Source organism: Sitophilus oryzae, unplaced genomic scaffold, assembly GCF_002938485.1.
Source record: "Sitophilus oryzae breed Bouriz unplaced genomic scaffold, Soryzae_2.0 scaffold_810_pilon_pilon, whole genome shotgun sequence".
Lineage (NCBI taxonomy): Eukaryota > Metazoa > Arthropoda > Insecta > Coleoptera > Curculionidae > Sitophilus > Sitophilus oryzae.
In genome coordinates this window covers 3510657-3531045 of record NW_022147429.1, presented here as the reverse complement: position 1 = coordinate 3531045, position 20389 = coordinate 3510657, and the positions used below count along the sequence as shown (strand labels likewise).

The following is a 20389-nucleotide window of genomic DNA, read 5'->3' as shown; positions in this document are numbered from 1 at the left end:
GTGAAATTAAAAAAACTTTTTTTTGCCGATCTTAATAGTCTATAACTATACCCTGTTGGTATGGTCGGCTAACAATTAACATGTTGACTAGATACTTGTTTGAGTGATGATAAATTTGAGAACTTACTATTTTTTTTCAGCCAATCATGAATTTAAAAAAAAATACGATAAAACATTTGAGTGAAAGAAATCAAACAGTGACTTTGTTGAATCTTTGACACAAAAACAATTAAAATTTATTATTTCAGACTAATAAATATCCAGTCAGTATATTTAATATATTTTTGGTAATTGGTTGATTTTTGTTAATCGTAACAATTTTTACCCAGGGACCACAGAATATACCAAGAAAAATAAAGGAAAGTGTCTTACTAAAAAATGGTTCTATGTTAATGTCGCCATCTATTAAGAGGGTCTGAATTTAAATACGCTCGTTTATATAATTTCACTTGGAACTATCGTTTTAAATATGAAAATCATCTTAAAAATTATTTTTCAAACAATATTAAAAAACCTAATGCAAAGCATTACTATATTACAGTTGAGAGTTGGAACATTTGGTGTTACACAGCAAAATAAAACACTAAATCACCACAATACACCAAAACATTTTTACTTTTACACTGGACGCGCGTTTTGCTAACCATGTTAGCATCATCAGCAGATGATTACAAATTACTATGTGTTGTGTAAAAAAATAAAATTTAACAGTTAAATTTATACATACAAAAAATAGAAGTCAAATATATAAACATCGTTTATTATAATAAAACAAAGTTTTTTGGAAATGGAGTAAATATAAATACGTAAGTATCCTTAAATAATGGAAAAAATAGAAGACATTATATTTTCAGGCTACAAACAAAAAGACTTGTCTAATTAAAACACATACCGATTTCGAAAACTGTGCGGTCGGGATTTTAACGTGTAAGACAGTGATGTAGACAGCTTAATGGAAAATCAAATATTATATTAAAATGGTATTGCTGGAGTTTGCATCAACATTTCAAACCGCACAAGTAGGCGTTTACGAAAAATGTTGCATTTAGTGTTGGAACTTTAATTTTTCACTATTAATTACACATTTTACTACAGCTGTAATAGATTATATTTGGTTTAGATCTTAGTTTAGATATGTTATCATCATTGCAGTAGTATACATGAAAGTTTTTAAAATAGCTTATATTTTTCTATACGCATTTTTCTACGTAAACGTAAAAAACCGGCAACAGTGTATGCCGCTTTTGATTTTGTCTCTCTGTCTGTCAACCGATCATTTATATTATTCTCTGTCACAAGCATTAAAATCCAGCCCACATAAATTGGATGACCAGCAGGGTATAATAAAAATTATACTTTGAAAATCATTTGATAATATGATTGGCGTATATATATATATATATATATAATATGAACGACAATATTTTTTTGAGAATTTGACAATAGTATGACAATTTAATGGCCGTTGGAAACTATGGAAACTAAAAAAATATGATTTAACGCCATCTGGCAATAACTAGTAGCAACTTCCTAACCTAAAAAATAATTGCACTGCCACCTAGCAACACGGTCTGAAACTATTTTATTCGAAATTTTCGTGGAAACGGTGTAACCGCCTTTGCATATTTCACTTTCCCGCCCCTGCAAGAGACTTTTTTTACGTCAAAACTGACGGAAACGTATATTTCTCACTCACTAGTGTAATACAGGTACGGACAAAAAGTTATTACTCTTCAAAATAGCTAAAAAATATGTTAGGGGTTAGGGGCGCCCCCTATCCCGCGTAGGACCTTTACTGACATCGAAATTGAATTTCTCATGGCAAAAAACACCCAGACACCAATTTTCAATTTTCACCCAAAACTTTTTTGCTTATTTTTACCTGGAGAATATACTATCAAAGATTCCGGAATAACAATTCGGACCACACTGTAAACTAAACTTACCTATACTTTGATTTGCTTTGACCCATTATTAAAAAATACGATACAATAGACTTGATACAATACAAGTAACATGTAAATAAACCATATAATATACAGTTTGATTTGATCACAGGCCTAAAATAATCATTTTTCAAGATCTTTATAAAAACAGAAAAAAAATTGAGTGTGCACTATGTGCACATATTTGAAGTGAAACTTCTTACTTCCGTCTGTTCATCTGAGGACTCCATTCGGGTACCTCTATCCACGTGCCGAATTTGGTTCTAATCGACCCATAATTAAGAAAAATCCTGATGATTTCGTCCATTTAGAGGCATCGGTTCGAATCGTCGAGGGCGTCATCCTGTAGCCCGTCCCCAATTATGCCGATAATAAATCGACCCACATTTTTATTCAATATCAAATCCTTAGTCCCATCCTGATGAAGATATAAACGAAACGTCGTCGTATCCAACTTTGCAGGGTGGGACCGTGTGTACCGTTGCTCAAATAGTCTACCCCCCAAATTTGGTCGCGATCGGACGACACCAACTTTTGACGGTTCTTACGTCAAAACTAACTGTCACAGTGACACGTGTACACGGTTAAGTTGACCTTGGTCCTTTTTAACGACAAACCAAATTTCATTTAAATCGGATGATTTTTTGATTTCATTCATTGATGATGGGGTTTCTCGTCAAAATATCATGAAAAGATGGGCCCTTCGTATTATATTTATTAACTAAATTTAAAATAATTCTGAAAAATGATAACTACAAAAATGTAGGCCACAGGAAAAGCCACAGAAATAAGGAATTTCAAAATATCAAAGCATTAAAAAAACATCTAAATATTTATTTTAGTAAAAAGCCTGGGCTTAGAATTAATTGAGATATTTAACAAATAGGTATTTCTTAAAATTATGAATTTTACATCAAATGGCTACCACAACTCTCTATTGTATAGTAAATTATATACTTACCTCATCGTTAATTGTTTGAGATAACTATCTCGTTGTATTATAACACCTGAAGGCTACATCTTTTACAGCCACTGCGATCACACTTTGTTGCTATTACGCATAACTGATGTCACTTTTGTATGAACTAAATTATGAGTTTGAACACTGTAATTTCTTATAATTAAGTGAGAATTTCTCTGTATAAAATTACATTAAAAAAAATCTTAAAATGAAAAATAAAATAATGCTTCACTCTGTATTAAAATAAAAGTCTATACAGGGTGTCACGATATTCCGTGAAAATAGAAATACTATTATACGTATTTTTGGAATCAAAATAAGTTAATTATAATTGAACATACCCTATTCAAATGCTTCGTTTTACTGTTAGGGGATATCAATCAAAAATAAATCCAAACGGTACTTTATAATTTAAAAAAAGTTAAGCTTATTGTCAAAAATTATTTATCTCACTGATACCTATATCATTCCACATTTTCTTCATCTAGATTATTATACAGGATGAGTCTTAAATAAATGCAAATATATTTAGGTCTGGTAGATCTCGATAAAAGAAACCTATTTTCTCTTTACCGTTTTTCAAATCCTTGCGGTCCAGAATAACGAAAATATTTTACTTTGACATTTTCAAAAAAACATTCAATTTTCGCTTAAATTTTAAGAACCACTATGGATCTTTTCTGGGTTTTCTTTCTTGTAAATTTAATCTACCACCTATGTTGCCATATTATAAAGATATGTTTTTTAACTAAAAATAAAAAAAAATATATGAAACGTTTTTCAAATTTTGAAAAATTTCTTTTTTATAGGGTCGAAATATACTACCTCTAAACATATTTGCACTTCTATAAGACTCACCATGTATACCCAACTAGATTTTAACGCTTGATGTGACTAGACATTTACACTGACTTGTCGGTCTGTCTGTCAGATGCGTCCAACGCTGGAACCAACGTTGGGCGCATCGTTTGGCATAGGCTTCGACAATATTGCAATTCATAAATGTGTCTCCTACCCGGCAAATGTTCATGTGTCCAACGTGGAAGCCGTGGAAGGTGTTTGACATATCGTGTGGGACCGGCTTTAGACAAACTTTACATAAATAAATTCATAATTTATTTTTCGACGAAGTCCAAATTTTGTACGAATTTCACAGCTCATTTGTCCGGACTTTCCAAAAACTTGTATGGAAACCCTATGTCCGGGTAGTTAAATTGTGGTAAAAAAGTTATGTATCAAAACTATGCTTTTCCTTTTGCTTTTTTCACAATATGTTTTTATCTTCTCGATAACCGTCGCAAGGTGCATCGTAGCGGAATAAATCGAGTTTTGATGTTAGGAATTTAACACTTTGAATTCGTCGATGACAAGAAGCTTCTAATTAGTACAGGAAGTCTCGAATTGAAATTGCAATTTTCATCTCTTATGTCGCTCTTAGAACTGACACATTAACGATGTGCGCTTATATTTTATTCTTTAACGAAGCGTATATAATACAGCAGGTTTAGGAGTTTTTATGTTGTGTTAAAAAATAATATAATTATCTTCACCCTAAAATCACAGCCTATTCATAATCAGCCTCTCGGCTTACAATTATTTGCATGGCATATGTGCCCAACTAGATATTTGCTTAACTTATGTTAGACCAAAGAATATTATCGCTCTAGAAGTCTCGTCTCGCATCAAAATGAGAGACCCGATTTTGATTCGGGATGAAACTTCTAGAGCTGTTGCTAAGCTTTGTTTAAAAAATATATTGAGACTGGTGGTATATACAGGGTGAGTCTTAAACAGGTGCAACTTTTTTCAGGAGTGGTATATTTCGACCCCAGAAATACGTCTATGCGATTTTTTTCGCAAAAAAAAGATATTGAAAACCTTGCATTTTTTTATTTTCCGGTATATTTTGGAAAACTTTTTAGAACTGCCTGTTCACCACCAATTCTCGCACGGTATAATTTACGCCACGATAAACCATAGTTATGGCAATAAAAAGGATGCAAATACAGAAAATCAGGTGGTTCTTAAAATTTATTAAAAATAAATATTTTTTTTTAAGTTTCAAACTTGAATAACTGGATTAATTTGGATTTATTTAAAAAACGGTGAAGAAAAAATATGTTTCTTTTATCGAGATATACCAGCCCTGAAAATCTTTATACTAAGTTAAGGCAGCCTCTACACTATGCGGAGAGCTCTTCGAAGCAGGTCAAAGTCGCATTTCGTCGCCTAACTTTGTCGCATTTCGGTTTATTTCCAGTTGTCTTGATCCTCTTCGGTTTACCTCGACCTACTTTCGATTCTTAAAAACGCCGAAAACTACTTGTGAGGAGGGCGTGGGGAATTTTTTTGGCTTATTTTGTTTCGTTTTGAGCTTTTTCCAAAACATGGCAGTATCTATACCCGAGGCAAAGGACTTTTTTTCATAAATCTCAGTGAAATAAGTAAACCTAAACATTTCTAAAATAGCTCTTGTTACGATGATATTTCGTTAATTACTTTACGATGATATTTCGTTAATTAGTCACTGGGTATTGCCCTGCAGTTTTACGATTTGAAGTTTTGGAAATATTTTTTTACTATACATATTGTAATAATTAATAATGTTAGACAATGATTAAAACTAAATATTCTTGTGTAACCTTAGAGGAATAGCCATCTTAATCTACGATCGGTAACTGTTTTCCAAATGCACTGTTTTCCATTTTTCATATCAGTTTAATATAGTGGTATTACATTACCTACACTCCATTAGAAATTAATGATATTTATTCATACTCCATGTTTACTCATTTTTCTGAAGCCACCACAACGTTTGACCTTGATTGTTTCGTGCTATTCCTCAAAATAGTACGATAAATATAAGCCTGTGTTATAAAAATTAGTTCCCACGTTTCCTGAAATAGATCGAGACGCGCCTTGATTGGTTGTTTGTTTTTTATTGTTAATCTGGGTTAAAACGTTTTGCGAAATGTTTCACGAAATATTTCGTAAAACATTTCCAAAAGAGTGTAGAGGTTGTTTAAGATTCATCCTGTATAAAACAGGCGCTATGGTTTCAATGGCTGGTACAGGCGTTCAATGCTGGTTCAGGGCTATATGGTTCAGGGCTGGTACAGGCGTTCAATAAAAAAAAGGTAAGATGACCAGCTGGTACTGAAAAAGTTGTGCTTTTATTATGGTTTCTAGAAAAACATGAATGGAATTTTATAAAAGGATTTAAGTCATAAAAGGATAAGTTTTGTTTTCCCTCATTTCATTGCTATAATTATATTATTATTTATGATTATATCATAACTATTAGATCGTGCCTGGTATAATCGCGTGCAAATTTACTGTACGTAAACTTAAATCCGTCTTTTTCGCCAATTTAGATGCCTACAGTGGCACGGGAACGAAATCCAAATTACATTTTCTCTATTGTCTTTGGACGCCAATTAGGAGGTTCCCGAAAACATTAGTACCGGAAAAAATAATAATAAACATGTGTGTTATTATGTGTTACATAATTTTCGAACTGATTATAATTCGCGTGTGTAAATTATGAATTACCATGTATAATTAATTTTTGTCGCTTGACACAAAGAAATGTCGAAATATTGATACAGATACATATATAGATAAAAAAATATTTCGTGTGTCTGGAATGTTTTGACTTATTAAAAAATCTTGCACAACATCAAAACCAACGTTTAAGAAGAATTTAGGCAACTTAAAAAATTCCTGTTATACAGTGTGTCCCGTTATTTAGCGAGAGTTTTCAAGGCCGAGTAATAAAATTGTTACAGAATATAATCGGAATGGTATTATTGACCATAGCATATGAAAATATTGAAAAATATTAAAAAAACGTTGTAAATAAAATTAGTAAAAAAATATATCAAACGAACCAAACCATTTGTTTGTTTATAGGTAGTTTTAACTTCAGACTTAAAAATAGTAAAATCCTATTTTTAGGATTTGACAGCGCCATTGGCGTTAGTTTCAAAATCGTTATAAAACAGAAAAAAGGGTTAAATAAATATCTCTACTGTAATACCGTATGATCGAAAAAAACTGTTGTTGACTGGGAAATGACGATCGATGACATTTCCTATATAAATTTACATATAAAATTACAGCGATCTTCATTTCATAGCCATCGCTGACGCCATTTTTCTTTTCGATCATGCGGTATATCTACAGAAAAAAATAAACTGAACATTCTAATAATATACCGGATGCGTCTCAAAAGTGGCTCAACCCTATAACTTTTTTGTTTTTTTTTCAGTTAAAAAAACGAGATTTATTGATATGTTAGTATATGACATAAATTAGGATTGATTGACGTATTCAATTGTTTTCGGTCATTTCCTGTTTCACCGGAAAAGACGCGATCGGTATATCACCGTATGTATTTTAGATCATAATATTCGCTATATGGTTCAGAAACAATATAACAGCCGGAGCGGCGCTACTACGCTTAGGAATTAATTACATAATTTTCTTAACATTTTTTATTTTAACAGGGGAACAAGTGCATTCCCCCCTGATGATCATAAGTATCTATACAGGGTGAGTCTTAAATAAGTTCAAATATTTTTAGGGGTAGTATATTTTGATCCCAAAAACATGATTATATGAGGATTTTTTGGCGAAAAAATTATTTTGAAAATTTTTGAAATATTTTTTATAGTTTTTAGTTTAAAAACATAATTTCTTGATAATATGCCAACATAGGTAGTAGATTAAATTTACAAGAAAAAAAAACAAAAAAAATCCAGTGGTTTTCAAAATTAAAGCAAAAAATCATTTTTTTTATATTTTCAAAGTAAAATAAGTCGGTTATTTTGGACTCCCTGTATAATATCAAATTTATTATGTTAGATCAAATATATTATTATCTACAGGGTTGTTCACCACATACGACACGGAGTATTGTAGCTAAACGATTATATTTTTGCAAATTTAAGTTTTGGGTTCGTTGAAGGACTATTAGAGTTACAATTTAAAAATATTTTTACAAGATACATGGTGTCCCATATAAATAAAAAATATCAAAGTTGTATTTCTTAAATGAATCACCATGTATATTATTAAATTTTTAGTTTCTACGATTAAAATAATGGTAAATGTGATCAAGGTTTACCGCATTTTAATCTTACCGTTTCTGAAATATTTAGGTTTTTGTCAAAATATAGTAATAATTTTAATGCTTTATTTCTCTAGGCGTATTTAAGTTTTCTAAACCAAATATTGTACTGAAGTATTTCTATTTACTAAATTTGGTGTTGCAATAATCAAAATTATACTTTCTTATACAAAGTGTCTAAAAATTTATTTTAAGTAATTACTAGCTTCAAACGGCAATAACTTGTTTAATTTAAATGGAATACCATGTATATTTCAGGAGAATCAGATGCACAAATTAATTGTCTATCACATTGTATTATACCAGTTTTTACCTATCTTTTCAAGTTTTGTTAGAAAATGCATTTTCTTATAATTTAGACTCATTTATCCATCATATACCCGCATGGAATTTTAGATTATTTTTAAAATTGTAACAAAATTTTAAAGAGTACAGATACTAATATTGTCGATATAGTTCGTTTATTTCATTAAAAAATAAAAAAAATGTTATTTGTTAAAGAGAAAAAATTAATATGATTCCAGTATTACTAAACTACATTAATTGACTATTTGCGTTGATTAATAATCATTGCTCAAAATAGCAAAAAAAACGAATATTAGACACTGTGGTAAAAGACCTTAATTTTTTTTGACGAATGCTTATTTATAACAACAGAGACGTTCATTTTCAAAAATTATTATTATATTAATTTCTGATTCAAATCCACATTTATTTAGAATAATTTTTTAACTAACACAATTAAGTATATAATTAATTAATATTTGGTCGGAAATAATGGTGGTATATTTAATTAATAGTATACTCTTTTATAAAGATTTAAACAGTTTTCTTTTTGTATACGAATGGGCTAGTAATATTATTGTTTTTAGCACTTACTAAACATTTACTTACTTACGTACATTTTGTATATTTGTTGCTCTAAAAGTAATCTAAAATGTCAATATTCCATGGGTATACTGATAAATTAAGTCTAAATTTATAAAAAAATGCATTTTCTACGAAAACTTGAAGGGATAGGTAAAAAATGGTATAATACATATTGATAGACAATTAAATTACAATACATCTGATTCTACTAAAATATACAAGGTGTTCCATTTAAATTAAACAAGTTATTGCCATTTAAAGCTAGAAATTATTTAAAATAAATTTTTAGACACTCTGTATGAAGTAGTATTATTTTTATTATTGCAACACAATAACTGATTAATAAACAAACTTCAGTAAATATTTAGTATTGAAAACTCTGACACCCTTGGAGAAATGAAGCCTTAAAATTTTTACTGAAATTTCACAAAATTGAAAATATTTCTAAAACGGTAAGGTTTAAATGTGATAAACCTTAATCAAATTTACCTTTATTTTAACCGTAGAAACTAAAATACAACTTTGATATTTTTTATTTATTTGGGACACTCTGTATCTTGTAAAAATAATTTTAAATTGCAGCTCTAATAATCCTTTAACGAACCCAAAACTTACAATTTGTAAAAATCTAATCATTTAGCTACAATACTCCGTGTCGTATGCGGTGTACAACCCTGTATATTGTAGATCCCATTAAAACAAACATGTCTCTTTAACCGTTTTTCAAATAAATCCAAAATAGCCCAGTTTTATTTTGCTTCGAAAATTAAAAATATCGTTTTGCTTAAATTATGATTTTTTCCGTGTTCTTATTCCTAAATATAATCTACTATCTATGCTGCCATATTACATTATATTATGTTTTTTAACTAAAAATTAAAAAAGTTTCCAAAAAACCTCATAGACGTGTTTCTGAGACGTGTTTCTTAAATAGCACCCTCGGTATATTTCTACTTTATTCGATAGAAAATAACATTCTGAATAGAATGACTTATCATATGACAATTTTTGGCATTTTCGGATATGGTTTATTTGAAATTATAACTTGCGGTTCGTAACGAAAATTTGACTCGAAATACCAAGTGTGTGGTATCAAATTATTCATAAAAATTCACAGATTTTGCAACATGCGCAACCATCATAGGCGTATTGAAAACACCAGATACAAGTCGGCGGTTGTCGGCAATCACCTGTTTTTTTACATTTTAAGCTGCGTATAAATATGTCGAGACGAGTGCGAGAGACACCCGAGACGAGTCAACCTCAAGCGGATTTGAGGTTGACTCGTCATATTGGGACGGGGTCTGAGCTTCGAGCCGAGCCTATGCCCAGCCGGACGGCGTTGTCTCCGTTTTTTCCGGAGCCTTTGGCGAACCATCAAAAGGATTGGGGCGTCTATTTAACCAGTGGCGTATACACCGCGGCTCAGCGGAACAATTGCCTCGAGTCTGGGGCTCGGATTCCACATCCCATTTTTATATAAAAATAAATATTCTTTCCTTTATTTGTAATAATGTTAATAATGCATCCTAACTAGAAAGATGCAATTTTGTCTTCTCTAAAATAGTATAAGTAAGTTAGCCAAAGTAGGTCAATCTCATATACAAAGATTTATTAGTGATTTCTTTTATAAAAACATGAAAATTTTATGAAAAATGAATAAACGTAATGACCTTTTCGTCGAGTTATTAACGGCTCAAACGTAAATTATGCGCTATTTCTGCTGAACGTATAGGATACATAGAAGATAAGAGAGGCAAATTGAGTGTGTTGAAAAAGGTGGCCATGCTCTCAGAAGTTCCTTACGGTACTCTCATAAATAAAGAGAATCGACAAAGAATGGAACGATTCGATATAGAAAAATCCAGAAATTTGAACTATCCAGACTACTAAGAAACTTAATTTATGGCAAATATGAAAATAATAAAGTTCCCGCCATAGAAATAATTAAAAAAACTCTCCGAGCTTTAAAAAACCTGTTCAGAAAGCAGATTACGGCGAAGGTTTAAAAAACTGGGAATTAGATTTAAAATTATATACATAATAATATTTTAAAAATTATTAATAAGCGTGCTGCAATGATGGAAAGCCATATAGAATAATAATGTGGCGAATTGAATACCTTGAAAAAATATACAACTTTAGAAATGAAGAAATGCAGATATATTATTTACAATATATGTTCCAGGTTAGTTATTGGCATTTAAATGTAGATTTAAATTAATAATTTAAATCTTAATTACTTAAATTTCTAATTTTTTAAATAAATAAAGTCGAATTAGGTCTTATCTTACAGTGCTTTCAAATGGAACGGAGCGTCCGCGACGGACCGTCCGCGACTTCGAGCAAGTACCATGAGCTTATATGAACAATTTCACCTGGGTCGCGTATGCTCCGTCCGGATGAGCTATCTTGAAAAAACATCCGTGCGGACGCTCTGCGCGTATGGTCCGCTCCATCTGAAAGCGCTGTTGCTCTATTTAAAAATTTTATAGATATACAAACCACATACAAAATATATTATTGAATAAAATAATTAAAGACTCAAAAAAAAACGGCACTGTCAGAAGGCTCCGCCGCCGCCGCTGCCGTGCCGTTATCTCCAGGTATCTGGTAGTCGGCGTTCTCCAGTTTTTTTTATGTAAACAGTCCGAATATAATTTAAATTTATCATGAATTCCTTTAATTTATCTAGCTTGTTTTTTTACCTATTTTGAAATTAAACAATCATACACAGGGTGTTTCAAAAAACATGTTCCATCTCTCGTGGGAAGTTCCTCACGTAAAAATAAGATTTATTTTTTATATCAACTAATCCAATTCTGCTTTGATTCGTAGCTACAGGGGGTTAAAATAGGGTTCCCAACCGTCCTCTATTCCAGAAACAGTCCTCTTTTTGATCTGATTGTCCTCTTTTCTCTCACGTATTGAAAACTTTGTTGCATACCAACTTCAAAATCTAAAAAATATTCGTTTATCGCCACAATGCTTTAAAGAATTGTTAATCTGTGTCTTTTATGTAATTTTATGTTTACTTACTGTTAGTTTATGTCTTGAAAAAAAGTTTTGTTGACAATGGTTTGCTTTATTTTAATAAGTTTCGAGTATAAATATTTTTGTTTGTTTTAAATATTTATCGCATACCGTTTATATAACTTTTTGGTAAATTCTCGACATTCAAGCGACGCGACGTTTCAAAAATGTTTCGCCTGTGCCTCTTTTTATCCTCTCGTCCCTATTTTTTATTTTCAAAGTTGGCAACCCTAGGTTAAGTGTTTTATCATTTTCTTCCAAGTGCTTTTAGTAATTTGAGATCGTTTGATGACTGATTTAGTTCTGATCCTGGTAGTTTTTTGTATAAAACAGTGCCACCATCGTCGATTTTTTTCGTTAAATGCGAATAAGAAAATATCCTGATTATATTCTGGCCTTATCCCTTATTATTTTTATTTACAAGCGATCTTAAATTTATAACATATACATATATTTTATTTAATTGTTAACATTAGGGTAGTTTTACCAATTGTATATGTGTGGAATTCCACTGATATGTGTTTTAAGTTGTTTGTTAAATTTTTCAATTTTTTTGATTGTATTTTGCTCTCTTAACTTTGTAGTGTCCTGAAGATGCAAATAAATTTTGCGAAACGTCAACAAATTTAAAACAAAGGACTTCTGTTGATTTTTTTCGATCCTAATCCAATTAAAAACCACAGTATACTTAAATTTATTAATTAATTTTTTAAAATATTGAATGGTATCGAATAATACTTTAAAATATTTATCAATATTTTAAAGTATCGATACTTTATATTCAATACAACCGATACCAAAATATCGATACTGCCTCAGTATCGCATAGTCCTATGAAGAATCTTGTGGGTTCGCCAAAGGCTCCACTGAAAATGGATAGCCGCGAGACAACGCCGTTCGACTGGGCAGGGACTCTGCTCGAGGCTAAATCGCTCGGCTCGAGGCTATAATATGACGAATTTCGCTTGAGGTTGACTCGTCTCGTCCTCGTCTCGGCATATTAGTACGCCTTTTGGAAAGAATTTGCTATAGCCTCGTTTCATACTCGTTTCGGGTTTGTCTCGTACTTGCCTCGGCATATTTATACGCGGCTTTATATAAATTTGTGACGTCATTTGGAAGAGCTCAATAGAAATATAAAGAACTAAACCTTGTTTGGAAAGCAATTTGACGTTCGTGACGTCACCACTCCGGCAGTCTAAGATGCATCCAGACCTGACGAGCCGAGCGCGAGACGAGAGCAAGACAAGAGCGAGACGAGAGCGAGACATTTTCTATCCATTTTTTACGCCAACCTGCCACGAGACAAGCCGAGTGGGTTCATAGTGAAAGAAAGCCAAACATATATTAAATTGCAATTGAATATAACAAACGATGGCCAAATAATAACGCATACAGTAATAAATTTGTGTATCTTTAATATGATATTCGATCTTTAACATGGTATTCATCGTCGGTTTTCCCCCGTTTGGCTGTTTTCCCCTTTATCCCTTACACGACGTTTTTTACATAATACGTTTTTTAACGTTTTTAGAACAAAATGTTAAATAAAAAAGTTATTGGTAAGGTTAAGAAGCACATTTTAACATTACTATAGAGTATAGAGGGTAATTCAAAAAAGTGTTGCGGATATAACATACATACATACCGCCATTACTCGCTGACGAGTATTTGACACGCATCAGAAGATGCTCACGCAAGGCGTTTTCTTTCATGAGCTTTTCTGTGACTGAAAAGCCCGATACGTGATGTTATCTGTCTACCGCACTCCAGACATTCAGAAATCTCAAATAAAAATAGAAATAAATCTCAGATAAAACTAAATTAAAATATAGTTGGCCCCACCGATAATTTAGTTTGCAGCTTCTTTTCATCATACCTAATAGATCGAGAGCTGGCTACATAAAAAACCTTATCATCGGTACATGGCTAATTTTTTGTGTGAAGAGGGGGGGCTTGGGGCTTAAAGCGAGGGCGGTCAATCGAAAGGGTGAAATTTTGATACTAAAAATATTATATGGTACACGAGTTATAATTGCCAAATAGCTTTTATTTATTATTAGGAAACGTGTAAAATTGTTGACAGACAATTTTCTCGTGGCTGAAATGCCGGCAGACAACGCGAAAGAGGCATAGAATTTTGCATGTCGGTTGGTGGAATCTCATGTTTATTGTTAATTAATTTAAAAAGCCGTATGCAAAAGGGCAGACAAAAAAATCGTCATTGAAATAATAAAAAAATATATTTATAATATAATCGTATATTATACCTACGATTTATCTATACTTAAATGGATGAGGCGGCCCCTGAATAAAGCGCTAGAGCAGTAGTTCCCAAACTTATTTTTCTCGTGGGCCACTTTCAAAATTTTACTGGTTTCGGTGGACCCCCTGCTGCTACATTTCTACCACATTCTTAAAGTCGCCAAAAAATAAAAATTGTGTCACTTCTGAGTTCTGTCCCTATATTCCGATATGTAAAATAAAAACGAAAAATGGTACATTTTATATCACTTTATTTATTAAAAGAATAGAATTACAAGAAAAAATATTAAGGTAATATAGGTTCAGGTCATAATTTTAATTAATGGGAAGGATGTATCTGATGGAGTGTCAGCAAACGATCAATGTTTGGCTTTATTTTTGTGAGCAATAACCGCAAATCCCCCCGCTCTGTGATGTTTAATTTGCTCCTTTTTTTTTTTGTTAAGAGGTTTGTAACGGCACTAAAACTCCTTTCGACAAGGTATGACGAGGGAAAAGCTATTAAAAATTTCCTTGCGATTTCCCACAGTCCAGGATATTTTTCGGGTATTTCTGCTTGCAGCCAAAATGTTGGGTAGCCTTTTCTAAATTTCACCTTCAGCTCCTCATTAGTGCTTAGCTCGAGCAGCTCCTCTTGTAATACAACATTGGCCACTTCCGTTTCATCAAATGGATTTATGATCCATGGTGGTATATCCATCGTCAGTATATCTTCAAACCTGGTTTTGAAGTCATCATGCAGAGCACTTAAATGTTGACTGTAGGTATGGATATCCTCATCAATACATTCTACCTGCGACAAGTTTGGAAATTGAGAGAATTCGCGCCGACTAATGTTTTGCTTCATAAATTTCAATTTCCCAAGAAAAGCCGAAATTATCCCCTTTGTTTTTATTAAATTCAGGCTGTCCCCTTGTAACTGCAAGTTAATATCATTAAATTTTTTAAACAAATCTGTCAAATACGCAATGTCTGCTTTGAATTTGATCAAGTTTTCTTTTAAATCTGGATCTCTACTTTCTAAGAACTCTAATATGGAATCGAAAACAGAGTAAAATCTCGTTAAGCATGCACCTTTCGACAACCAGCGTACTTCAGTATGTAAGAGCAGTCGTTGGAAGTCTTCATCATTTTCGTCGCACAATTGAGCAAATAAACGCGTATTCAATGCATTGCTTCTGATTTTGTTGACAGCTTTTATTACAAAATGAAGAGATTGGTTCAACCTGTCACTTAAATGTTTTGCCACAAGATGTTGTCGGTGGATTACGCAATGAATAGCTGTAAGTCCTGGTATAATTCTTTTGAGATGACTTATAAACCCACGATATCGCCCGACCATTGCAGGAGCTCCGTCTGTTGCCACTGAAATAATGTTTGTAAATGGGATCGATTTTTCCGTAAAAAAATTACTCAGGACATTAAATATTGATTCGCCTTTAGTGTCAGTCTCCAAAGTTCTGGCAAATAGCAATTCTTCGTGAATTTCTTCCTCAACAATAAATCGGACATATGCCAATAGTAATGCTTCATTACTGGGTAACGTTGACTCGTCCAGTTGTATAGAAAAATGAGTTTTTTGCAGATGATTGCACAAAAAGCTTTCGATATCAGAGCTCATTTCATCAATGCGTCTTTGTACAGTATTGTTACTTAATGGAATTCTTTTTAGTACGTCAAATGGAGATTTGTGCAAAACAGTTTTTAAAACCTCTTCAACAGCGGGTAAAATTAATTGTTCTCCGATAGTGTGCGGTTTTCCAGATTTTGCTATAAGTAATGAGATATTGTAAGATGCCCGCAAGCCATCATCGTTACTTTGAGATGTTGAAGCGAACATACTGTGCATGGTGGGTCTCTTTCCATATTTTTCTTTCAATGTTTGAAAATATTTTAAATCTTTACCTATTTTATCAGTATGACACCTTTTTAGATGATCTTCGAGCTTTGATGGTTTCATAGAGTCATTGCTCAAAACTTTGTTGCATAATAGGCACATGGGCAATTGTTTGTCTGCCTCTGATGGAACAAAACCATATTTCAAATAATCGATACTATATTGTCGACATTTTTTCTTTGCTGTAGCCATGTTTCGTGTCAGTTACCTTACCTGTAAAAAAAATGTTTTAGTAACCAAGTTTTTTCTGAATATAGGTATCACACCGCAGCCTTTGTCAGCACGCGGAAATAGAATTACGGCTTGTAAAGGGACCAACTAATAAACCGCTGAGACAAATACAGACGTTTTCACAAAACGGTATCAATTTTAAAGTACATAATTTACCACTAATTTTTAATAGTATAAATAAAAATTGGTGTACTCAGTATCGAATACTGATCATATTTGTGTAGGAAAAATAAAAGTCGAAATCCCAAAATTGTCCATAAAAACGATAACTAACATTTTATTAAATCAATGAGTTCACGCGCTCCGTGTATTTGCGTATTTTTGTCTGCGGCTTCATTGTTAAAACGTGACAAACTGGCATCGAAGTCAAGCCCCGCCCTTTTCCCGTCGCCCGCGCACCGCTCGCTCTTTCCGAAAAGGAATAGTTTTGATAAAATAGTTACTTCAAAACCAATTTAAAATGATTATGAAATTACTGTTTTATAAAATTAGTAGTTATTTGCAAGAAAAATTACAAAATTAATTGCTCTGCAATATTGCTTATTCGGCCTTTTTAGAGAGGCAGTGTTTCTCTCGTGAAAAAACAATTGAATAAAACGTGCTGTGTTTGTCTTCAAATCGAAAGAGGACAATTAAAATATCTGTAAGTTACTAAGTTACCTATCTATACAGGCCGTTGTGATCAACCGACTAGTACACGTAAACAAAATACTTAAGTACTATAACAAAAAAAAGGTAGGTTACTTACTTTTCTCCGGCACTAGCAAACACAGATATAAATTTTCTCACAACTTTTTTCCAAATTCCGCCTTTTTTCGAAATTCCGGAAACAAATGAATGCGTTTGCCTTTGGCATCAAGTATTTATAGTGGTGATCAAGTTCATGTCTGAACAAGCATTAAGCATTGTCGGGCGGATAGCGCTTTGCAAGTCTGTACACGAAATTGTACGTAATATCGAATACGCAAGTTTGGACAAGTAACAGTCGCTTGCCTTATTAAAATATTATCTGCTTAGATAGGTACTTAAAACAATGTAGGTAGGCCCTTATAAAAACTATGCTTACATTTTTGCTCTTTACTATCAAAAGCAGATAAATTTTCGTGGACCCCCATTAACATCTTATGGACCCCCATTTTTTGTTCACGCCTACGTAGACCCCCAGCAAGTCTCCCGTGGACCCCTGGGGGTCCACCTGGACCACTTTGGGAATCACTGCGCTAGAGTAATATCGCGCTTTTGCTAACTGTCTGCAGCTGATTGAGCCACGATCTTTTTGTCTGCCCTTTTGCATACGGCTTCTAAAATAAATAAATATTCATTTCACCAATCGACATGCAAATATGCCATAATTTCTTTCATTCTTCAAATTTCATTTTTTAATAATTTTTAAAATTTCATGCCTCTTTGGCGTCGTCTGTCGGCATTTTAGCAACTAGAAAAATGTCTGCCAACAATTTTCCACGTTTCTTAATAATAAATAAAAGCTATTTTCGCAATTATAACTCATGTATCTTATAATATTTTTAGTGTCAAAATTTCACCCTTTCGATTGGCCGCCCCCGCTTTAAGCCCCGGGATCGCGCTGGCAAACATTACTATTTCATAATGGCTACACAAAAGGATACTTCACACAAAAAATTAGCCATGTAACGATGATAAGGTTTTTTATGTAGCCAGCTTAGACTATAATAAAAAAAACCGTGACAACCACTACTTATAGTATGTACCTACATATGTATTTTTAAACATCATTAAGAGATTTAAATATAAAACGGTGCCCATAATGTGAGTAGCGGTATTGACGGTTTTTTGTTATGAGGAAAATAAGCAGCAAAATATATTATCGACTGCAGCAACTATGTATTCCTAGTTTACATTCAGTATGTCCAATTAATATAGAATATTATACCTATACATGCTTTTAAACATTTTCTACCATTATATTTTGATAGTTGAGTTTTTGAAATTATTTGTTAGCTTCTTAAACAAAACAGACCCATAATAATTCAAATCTTTATCACCCAACACTTTCAAGAATTATGAAGTAATCTCACGTCAATTTTTTTTAAAATTATTGCATGCCTTAAGCATTTGCAAAGTTAACAAAAATATTTCTTTGCATACCTTGCAATTAATATATTTGGTCTAATTTATCAGTTCTGCATCATATCCGAAATTCAGATTGTGTGTGAAGAAAAATAGCAAGTAAAAAAATGTACAATTTTAATTACTAATTACACAGTCCTTCCCTTGAGTTCTTCTGCCTAAAATTTATATTGCCTTCCCTAAGATTTTAAATATAAATGATTGAAATTCATAACAAGTTTACCACAATTTAAACTTAAGATAATTATTTAATTATTAAATTCATAATTATATTAAAAAATAACACTTACGAAGTTAATAAATATTAACTATTTCTAGTTAATCATTTAATAGTTAAGTATTCTGATAAAAACACGCTGGATTTTTTATTTTAGAAATCATACAGGCTATAATCATTAATATGACTATATGTATTAACAATACTTAAATTAAAATTTATTTGAAGGAATGCTACTTGAAGTATTAACTCGGAACAATTATTAAAAACTGCTCATAGCGTTATCGATGTCGGCGTCTTGTGACTGTTGTCTGGCTGATTGGCCGTTTAGGTACCTATAGTTTGATTTCAGATAACGCAGATTTTAATGTGCCATTTGCGGTTTTGTTATTGGAATTTTTTTACATATTTGGTATACTCTATGAAGTGCTCATGTCCATTTTTCAATTATTAAAGTACCTATTTAGATACATTTAAAATTAATTAATTAGTGTATAGTAATTGAATTATGGGTTTGTTTATTTTTTATGAAATGTATTTTTTTTTTCTATTAAAATAAACATAGTTTTACTTACAAAATTGCTAGCTAGCCATTTTCTTAAATACAGGCTGTTAATTAAGTATCTGGCCAACTTCAGAAGGTGATTCTTTGTGTTTTTAAGGTAAAAAGTTAATATAAACATGTGTCCGGAAATGCATAATTTTAAAGATACAGGGTGTCAAGTCCTAATAGACATTTTTTTATTAATATTTCAAAGATCCGTTGGCCGATTTTGTTGAAATTTCGCCGTGTTGTGAATTTTGATAAGTTAGCACTAATTAAATGATAATAATTATTATTTACAACAATATTCAAACGGTAAAAACTTATCAACTTATCCCAATAAATATTTGACAACGCCTTGGATTCATTTGTTTTAACGCCTGTTGGCGGTGGAAACCATGCAAGCTTTTTCTTTGTCCTAAGTTGATAATTAAAAATTCACAGATTTTGCAACATGCGCAACCATCATAAACGTATTGAAAATACCAGACGCAAAAGTCGGCGGTGGTCAGCAATTACCTGTTTTTTACATTTTATATTAACTGGTGACGTCATTGGGAAGAGCTCAATAGAAATATAAAAGAACTAAAGCTTGTTTGGAAAGCAATTTGACATTCGTGACGTCAGCACTCCGGCAGTCTAACGTATCGCTAATTGCCATTCGCAAATATATTCCAGATACGTATAGTGATATTGTATTAGTATTTTGATATTTGATTTTTATCGTGATGGCTTTTTATAAAAGTGAAGAATTTAGTAAGAAAAATATTAATGATGGAGATGAACGTGTACAGATTCATGAATGGTCACGATCACGGTTCATTATATATATATATATATATATATATATATATATATATATATATATATATATATATATATATATATATATATAATGGAAAATAAATTTCTTGCAGCTTTTAGGTATATAATAAAATTATATAAGAGTTTCTTGCCTTCTATTATATGGAATTAATGGCATTAATTTGCAATAGCACCTCGAACCCACAGTTTCATTATGGAGCCAGATTAAATCAATCAGAATGAGTATTATGTTACTGTAAAAGCCCGAATATTGGTTAATCGTAGGGTTACCCACGTAGGAGCCCGAAATATGCAAAAAAGGTCACTTTAGATTAAGTTTAGATTAGGCCTATATTTTTATTAATGCAAAACCAACTAAAA

At 32.0% G+C, this 20389-nt stretch overlaps 1 protein-coding gene across 6 annotated transcripts in view; it reads left to right on the top strand.

The window, feature by feature from the left end:
• The window catches only part of LOC115889139, a 99759-nt gene that overhangs the window by 33481 nt on the left and 45889 nt on the right, over positions 1–20389 (top strand). The window lies entirely within an intron of this gene.